Below are 8,452 nucleotides of genomic sequence, written 5' to 3' on the forward strand. Positions count from 1 at the left end.
GCAATTCTGACTGGTGTGGGGTGATTTCTCATTGCAGTTTTGATTTGCATTTGTTTAAATTATCAATGCTGAACATCTTTTCATGTGCCTCTTGGCCATCTGTATGTCTTCTTTGGAGAAATGTCTATTTAGGTCTTCTGCTCATTTTTTGATTGGGTTGTTTGTTTTTATATTAAGCTGCATGAGCTGTTTGTAAATTTTGGAGACTAACCTGTTGTAGGTCACATTGTTTGCAAATATTTTCTCCCATTCTGCAGGTTGTCTTTTCATCTTGTTTATGGTTTCCTTTGCTGTGAAAAAGCTTTTGAGTTTAATTAGGTCCCATTTGTTTATTATTGTTTTTATTTCCATTACTCTGGAAGATGGATGGAAAAAGATATTGCTGCAATTTATTCAGAGAGTGTTCTGCCTATGTTTTCCTCTAAGAGTTTTATATTGTCCTGTCTTACACTTAGGTCTTTAATCCATTTGGAGTTTATTTTTGTGTATGGTGTTAGAGAGTGTTCTAATTTCATTTTTTTACTTGTAGCTGTCCAGTTTTGCCACCACCATTTACTGAGACTGTCTTTCCTCCATTGCTTCATCTTACCTCCTTTGCTGTAGATTAATTGACCATAGGTGTGCGGGTTTCTTTCTGGGCTTTCTATCCTCTTCCATTGATCTATATTTCTATTTTTGTGCCAGTACCATACTGTTTTGATGACTATAACTTTGTAGTATGGTCTGAAGTCAGGGAGCCTGATTCCTCCAGCTCCATTTTTCTTTCTCAAGATTACTTTGGCTATTCAGGGTCTTTTGTGTCTCCATACAAATTTTAAGTTTTTTTCTCTAGTTCTGTGAAAAATGCCATTGGTAACTTGATTGGGATTTCATTGAATCTGTAGATTGCATTGGGTAGTACAGTTATTTTGACAGTATTGATTCTTCCAATCCAAGAACATGATATATCTTTCCATCTGCTTGTGTAGTCTTCGTTTTCTTTCATCAGCACCTTATAGTTTTCAGAGTACAGGGTTTTGTCTCCTTAGAGACATCTAGAGACTGTCATACAGAGTGAAGTAAGTCAGAAAGAGAAAAACATATATCATATATTAATGCATATATGTGGAACCTAGAAAATGGTACAGATGAACCGGTTTGCAGAGCAGAAATTGAGAGACAGAAGTAGAGAACAAACGTATGGACACCAAGGGGGGAAGCAGTGGGAGGTGGGGGTTGTGGTGTGATGAATTGGGAGATTGGGATTGACATGTATACACTGATGTGTATAAAATGGATGACTAATAAGAAAATAAATAAATAAATAAATAAACATTTTTAAAAAATAAAAAAATAAAAGCTCCTGTTGACAGCTAAAAAAAAAAAAATCACAGTTTCAATTTCAGTACTTGTGATTGGTCTGTTCATATTTTCTATTTCTTCTTGATTCAGTCTTGGGAGATTGTACCTTTATAAGAATTTGCCCATTTCTTTCAGGTTGTCCATTTTATTGAAATATAGTTGCTTGAAGTATTTTCTTATTATCCCTTGTATTTCTGTGGTGTCAGTTGTAACTTCTCCTTTTTCATTTCTAATTTATTGATTTAAGTCATTTCCCTTTTTTTCTTGATGAATTTGGCTTAAGGTTTATCAATTTTGTCTATCTTTTCAAAGAACCAGCTTTTAGTTTCACTGATCTTTGCTATCTTTTCTTCATCTCTATTTCATTTATTTCTTCTCTGATCTTCATGATTTCTTTCCTTCTACTGACTTTAGATTTTGTTTGTTCTTCTTTCTCTAGTTGCTTTAGGTGTAAGGTTAGGTTGTTTACTTGAGATTTTTATTGTTTCCTGAGGTAAGATTGTATTGTTATAAACCTGCCTCTTAGAACTGCTTTTGCTGCATCCCATAGGTTTTTGCTCACTGTGCTTTTGTTTTCATTTGTCTCTAGGTATTTTTTGATTTCCTCTTTGATTTCCTCAGTGATCCATTGGCTGTTTAGTAGCATATTGTTTAGTCTCCATGTGTTTGTGTTTTTTACTTGTAGTTGATTTCTAATGTCATAGTGTTGTGGTCAGAAAAGATGCTTGATATGATTTCAATTTTCTTAAACTTACTGAGGCTCACTTTGTGGCCCAGCATGTAGTCAATCCTCAAGAATGTTCCATGTGCACATGAGAAGAATGTGTATTCTGCTACTTTTGATGGAATGCTCTATAAATATCAATTAAATCCATCAGGTCTAATGTGTCATTTAAGGCCTGTGTTTCCTTATTGATTTTCTATCTGGAAGATCTGTCCACTGATGAAAGAGGGGTGTTAAAGTCACCCACAATTATTGTGTTACTGTCTACTTCTCCCTTTATGGCCATTAGTATTTGCCCTATATATTGAGGTGCTCCTATGTTGGTTGCATATATATTCACAATTGTTATGTCTTCTTCTTGGATTGATCCCTTGATCATTATGTAGTGTCCTACTTTGTCTCATTTATTACAGTCTTTATTTCAAAGTCTATTTTGTCTGATATGAATATTGATACTTCAGGTTTCTATTGATTTCCATTTACATGGAATACCTTTTTCCATCCCCTCACTTTTAGCCTGTATGTGTCCCTAGGTCTGAAGTGGGTCTCTTTAGACAGCATATATACACATCTTATTTTTGTAACCATTCAGCCAGTCTATGTCTTTTGGTTGGAGCATTTAATCCATTTACGTTTAAGGTAATTATTGATATGTATGTTCCTATTGTCATTTTCTTCATTGTTTTGGGTTTGTTTTTGTAGGTCTTTTTCTTCCCCTCCTCTTTTGTTCTCTTCTCTTGTGGTTTGATGACCAGCTTTAGTGCTGTGGTTTGGGTTGCTTTTTCTTTTTGTGTGTGTCTATCTATTGTAGTCTTTTGTTTTGCAGTTCCCATTAGGTTTTGATGTAGCAGTCTATATATGTACAAGGTTGTTTTAAGTTGCTGGTCTCTTTCACCTAGAGAAGTTCCTTTAACATTTGTTGCAAAGCTGGTCTAGTGGTGCTGAACTCTCTTAGCCTTTGCTTGTCTGTGAAGCTTTTGATTTCTCCATCACATCTGAATGAGAACTTTGCTGGGTAGAGTATTTTTTGTTGTGGGTTCTATCCTTTCATCACTTTAAATATATCATGCCACTGCCTTCTGGCCTGGAGAGGTTTTGCTGAGTAATCAGCTGATAACCTTACCAGTGTTCCTCTGTATGTTATTTTTCGTTTTTCCCTTGTTGCTTTTAATATTTTTTCTTTGTCTTTAATTTTTGTTAGTTTGATTACTATGTGTCTCAGCATGTTCCTCCTTGGGTTTATCCTGTCTGGGACTCTCTTCACTTCCTGGACTAGGGTGACTGTTCCCTTTCCCATGTTAGGGTAGTTTTCAACTATTATCTCTACAAATATTTTTTCAGGTTCTTTCTCTCTTTCTTCTCCTTTTGGGACCCCTATAAAGTGAATGTTAGTGCATTTAATATTGTCCCAGAGGTCTCTTATACTGTCTTCATTTTTTTCAGTCTTTTTTCTTTATTCTGATCTGTGGCAGTGATTTCCACCATTCTGTCTTCCAGGTCACTTATCTATTCTTCTGCCTCATGTATTCTGCTATTGATCCCTTCTAGTGTATTCATTTCAGTTATTGTATTGTTCATCTCTGTCTGTTTGTTCTTTAGTTCTTTAGGTCTTTGTTAAACATTCCTTGCATTTCCTGATCCTTGCCTCCATTCTTTTTCTGAGATCTTGGATCATCTTAACTATTATTATTCTGAATTCTTTTTCTGGTAGATTGGCTATCTCGACTTCAACTAGTTGTTTTCTGGAGGTCAGTTGTTTTCTGGGGTTTCATCTTGTTCCTTCATCTGGGACAAATTCCTCTGCCATCTTATTTTTTTAAAAATTATTTATTTAATTAATTTATTTTTGGCTGTGTTGGGTCTTTGTTGCTGTGCGTGGGCTTTCTTTAGTTGTGGCAAGTGGGGGTTATTCTTTGTTGTAGTGTGCAGGCTTCTCATTGTGGTGGCTTCTCTTGTTGTGGAGCACAGGCTCTAGGCACGCAGGCTTCAGTAGTTGCGGCATGCGGGCTCGGTAGCTGGGATTCAAAGGCTCTAGAGTGCAGACTCAGTAGTTGTGGTGGGAAGTCCACAACTCCCACCATGTGGGAAGTCCCTGCCATCTCATTTTGACTAACTTTCTGTGATTGCATTTTCTGTTCCACAGGTTGCAGGATTGTAGTTCTTTTTTCTGCTCTCTGCCCTCTGGTAGATAAGGCTGTCTAAGAGGATTGTGCAGGTTTCCTGACGGGAGGGGCTGGTTCCTGGTCAGTGGTGGGTGGATCTGGGTCTTGTCCCTCTGGTGGGCAGGGCCATGCTCAGGGAGAGTTTAAGCCACTTGTCTGCTGATGGGTGGGGCTGTGTTCCTGCCCTGTTTGTTATTTGGCCTTAGGTGACCCAGCACTGGAGACTACAGGCTGTTTGGTGGGGCTAATGGTGGCCTCCAGGAGGGTTCATGCCAGCGGGGACTTCCCAGAACTGCTGCTGCCAGTGTTCTTTTTCCCTGCAGTGAGCCCCAGCTGCCCCCCACCTTTGCAGGAGACCCTCCAATACTTGCAGGTAGGTTTGGTCCAGTCTCTTATGGGTTCACTGCTTTTTTTCCCTGGATCCTGGTACACACAAGACTTTGTGTGCATCCTCCACGAATGGAGATTCTTTTTCCCCCAGTCTGTGGAAGTCCTGCAATCAAACCCCGCTGGTCTTCATAGCCAGATTCTCTGGGGACTCCTCCTCCTGTTGCCGGACCCCCAGGCTGGGAAGCCTGATGTGGGGCTCAAAACTTTCACTCCTGTGGGATAACTTCTGTGGTATAATTGTTTTCCAGTTTCTGGGTCACTCACCAGTGGGTATGGGATATGATTTTATCACAATTGTGCCCATCCTACCATCTCACTGTGGCTTCTTTTTTGTCTTAGGGTATCTTTTTTGGTGTGTTCCATCATTTTTTGGCGATGGTTGTTCAGCAGTTAGTTGTGATTTTGGTGTTTTCGTAAGAAGGGGGTGAGCTTACATCCTTCTACTCCACCATCTTGAGCTCTCAACATCTCCATATAAATTTTAGGATTATCCTAGTTCTATGAAAAATGTCATGGGTATTTTGACAGGAATTGCATTAAATCTGTATATTGCCTTGGGTAGTATGGCCATTTTAACAATATTAATTCCTCTAATCCAAAGCCATGGTATATGTTTCCATTTCTTTGACTAATCTTCAGTTTCCTTCATCAGTGTTTTATAGTTTTTGGATATAGGTTTTTCACCTCCTTGGTTTATGTTTATTCTTCAGTTTTTTTGTTTTTTTTTTGGATGCAGTTTTATTTTTTTATTTTTGGCAGCATTGGGTCTTTGGTGCTGTGCATGGGCTTTCTCTGGTTGCTTTGAGCAGGGGCTGCTCTTCATTGCAGTACATGGGTTTCTCATTGTGTTGGCTTCTCTTGTTGCAGAGCATGGGCTTGCAGGTGTCAGCAGTTGTGGCACGTGGGCTCAGTAATGGTGGCTCGTGGGCTCTAGAGTGCAGGTTCAGTAGTTGTGGTACACAGGCTTATTTGCTCCGTGGCATGTGGGACCTTCCTGGACCAGGGATCGAACCTGTGTCCCCTGCATTGGCAGGTGGATTCTTAACCACTGTGCCACCAGGGAAGTCCCTGGATGCAATTTTAAATGGATTTTTTTCCTTTCTTTTTCTGATATTTCATTACTAGTATATAGAAACACAACAGATTTCTGTATGCTAATCTTGTATTCTGCAACCTTGCTAAATTCATTTATTATTCTAATATTTTTTGCGTGGAGATTTTAGGGTTTCCTATGTCATCGGCAAACAGTGACAGTTTTGGGGAGACCTTCAAGATGGCAGAAGAGTAAGACGTGGAGATCACCTTTCTCCCCACAAATAAATCAGATATACATCGACACATGGAACAACTCCTACAAAACACCTACTGAACGCTGGCAGAAGACCTCAGACTTCCCAAAAGGCAAGAAACTCCCCACGTACATGGGTGGGGCAAAAGAAAAAAGAAAAAACTGAGACAAAAGAATAGGGACGGGATCTGCACCACCGGGAGGGACCTGTGAAGGCGGAAACGTTTCCACACACTAGGAAGCCCCTTCACTGGCGGAGACGGGGGTGGGGGTGGGGGTGGGGTGGGTGGCGGGGGCGGGGGAAGCTTCGGAGCCACAGAGGAGAGCGCAGCACCAGGCGTGCAGAGGACAAAGCGGAGAGATTCCCACACCGAGGATTGGCGCCAACCAGCACTCAACAGCCTGAGAGGCTTGTCTGCTTACCTGCCGGCCGGGACGGTTGGGGGCTGGGAGCTGAAGCTCGGGTTTCGGAGGTCAGACCCCAGGGAAGCGACTTGGGTTGTCAGCGTGAACACAGCCTGAAGGGGGCTCGTGTGCCACAGCTAGCTGGGAGGGAGTCTGGAAAAAAGTCTGGACCTGCCTAAGAGGCAAGAGACCATTGTTTCAGGGTGCGCGAGGAGAGGGGATTCAGAGCACCGCCTAAACAAGCTTCAGAGACGGGCGTGAATCGCGGCTATCAGCGCGGACACCAGAGATGGGCATGAGATGTTAAGACTGCTGCTGCAGCCACCAAAAAGCCTATGTGCAAGCACAGGTAACTATCCACACCTCCCCTCCTGGGAGCCTGTGCAGCCTGCCACTACCAGGGTCCCGTGAACCAGGGACGAATTTCCCGGGAGAACACAGGGCATGCCTCAGGCTGTTGCAATATAATGCTGGCCTCTGCCACAGCAGGCTCTCCCTGCATTCCATACCCCTCCCTCTCCCCGGCCTGAGTGAGCCAGAGCCCCTTAATCAGCTGCACTTTAACCCCGTCCTGTCTGAGCGAGGAACAGATGCCCTCAGGCGACCTACATGCAGTGGCGGGGCCACATCCAAAGCTGAACCCCAGGAGATGTGTGAACAAAGAAGAGAAACGAAAATCTCTCCCAGCAGCCTCAGGAGCTGCAGATTAAATCTCCACAATCAACTTGTACCCTGCATCTGTGGAATACCTGAATAGAAAATGAAGTATCCCAAAATTGAGGTGGTGGACTTTGGGAGAAACGTTATATATTTTTTCCTTTTTCTCTTTTTGTGAGTATGTATGTATATGCTTCTTTGTGTGATTTTGTCTGTATAGCTTTGCTTTTATCATTTGTCCTAGGGTTCTGTCTGCTTTTTTTTTTTTTAAGTATAATTTTTGGTGCTTGTTATCATTGCTGGATTCGTTTTTTGGTTGGTTGCTGTCTTCTTTCTGTTTTTTGCTACTTTTTAATATGTTTTATTTTTAATAATGATGTTTTATTTTAATAACTTTATTTTATTTACTTTACATTTTTCCTTCTTTCTTTCTTTCTCTTTCTTTCTTTCGTTTTTCCCCCTTTTCATCTGAGGCGTGTGGCTCTGACAGGGTCTGGGTGCTCCTTCCAGGTGTCAGGCCTCTGCCTCTGAGGTGTGAGAGCTGAGTTCAGGACATTAGTCCACCAGAGACTTCACAGATCCACATAATATCAAATGGCAAAAGCTCTCCCAGAGATCTCCATCACAATGCTAAGACCCAGCTCCACTCAATGACCAGCAAGCTACAGTGCTGCACACCCTATGCCAAACAACTAGCAAGACAGGAACACAACACAACCCATTAGCAGAGAGGCTGCTTAAAATCATAATAAGTTTACAGACAACACAAAGCACACCACCGGATGCTGTCCTGCCCACAAGAAAGACATGATCCAGCCTCATCCACCAGAACACAGCCACTACTCCCCTCCACCAGGAAGCCTACACAACCCACTGAAACAACCTTAGCAATTGGGGGCAGACACCAAAAACAATGGGAACTACGAACCAGCAGCCTGCAAAAAGGAGACCCCAAACACAGTAAGTTAAGCAAAATGAGAAGCCAGAGAAAAACAAGGCAGATGAAGGAACAAAGTAAAAACGCACCAGACCAAACAAATGAAGAGGAAATAGGCAGTCTACCTGAAAAACAATTCGGAGTAATGATAACAAGGATGATCCAAAATCTTGCAAATAGAATGGAGAAAATACAAGAAACGTTTAACAAGGAATTAGAAGAACTAAAGAGCAAACAAACAATGAAGAACAACACAATAAATGAAATTAAAAATTCTCGAGAAGGAATCAATAGCAGAATAACTGAGGCAGAAGAATGGATAAGTGACGTGGAAGGAAAAGGAGTGGAAATAACAACCACAGAGCAGAATAAAGTAAAAAGAATGAAAATAACTGAGGACAGTCTCAGAAACCTCTGGGACAATATTAAATGCACCAACATTCGAATTATAGGGGTCCAGAGAAGAAGAGAAAAAGAAAAGGAATGAGAAAATATTTGACGAGATTATAGTTGAAAACGTCCTGAATATGGGAAAGGAAATAGTTAAT

The sequence above is a fragment of the Lagenorhynchus albirostris genome, chromosome 9 (genome assembly GCF_949774975.1).
Source record: "Lagenorhynchus albirostris chromosome 9, mLagAlb1.1, whole genome shotgun sequence".
In the NCBI taxonomy this organism is placed as follows: domain Eukaryota; kingdom Metazoa; phylum Chordata; class Mammalia; order Artiodactyla; family Delphinidae; genus Lagenorhynchus; species Lagenorhynchus albirostris.